Source organism: Pteropus medius, unplaced genomic scaffold (assembly GCF_902729225.1).
Source record: "Pteropus medius unplaced genomic scaffold, Ma_sr-lr_union100, whole genome shotgun sequence".
In the NCBI taxonomy this organism is placed as follows: Eukaryota; Metazoa; Chordata; class Mammalia; order Chiroptera; family Pteropodidae; genus Pteropus; species Pteropus medius.
In genome coordinates this window covers 811718-812053 of record NW_024343733.1, presented here as the reverse complement: position 1 = coordinate 812053, position 336 = coordinate 811718, and the positions used below count along the sequence as shown (strand labels likewise).

Here is a 336-nt window from a genome sequence, read left to right as displayed (position 1 = left end):
ATGTTGATGATGATGATGTTGATGATGATGATGTTGATGATGATGATAGCAGCAACACTATATGCAGCCCTTACCATAGGTCAGACCTCGTTTTATATATTTATTACCTTCATCTGGTCTTCACACCCACCCCATAAGGTAGATACCAGTATTATTCTATTTTACAGAGGAGGAAACTGAGGCCCAGAGAGGTGAAGTTACACAGCTAGAGAGAAAGGGGCGATGCTGGGATAGGTACCTATCCAGGCAGGTTGGCTCCTGAACCTGTGCTCATAACCACCAAATAATCATGTGGCACAACATGAGTGCTTTTTAAATCCCAAATATGTGTGTGTG

General features: G+C 42.6%; 1 protein-coding gene across 2 annotated transcripts in view; it reads left to right on the top strand.

The window, feature by feature from the left end:
- RASAL1 (RAS protein activator like 1) overlaps positions 1-336 on the top strand; it is a 26583-nt gene that overhangs the window by 18100 nt on the left and 8147 nt on the right. The window lies entirely within an intron of this gene.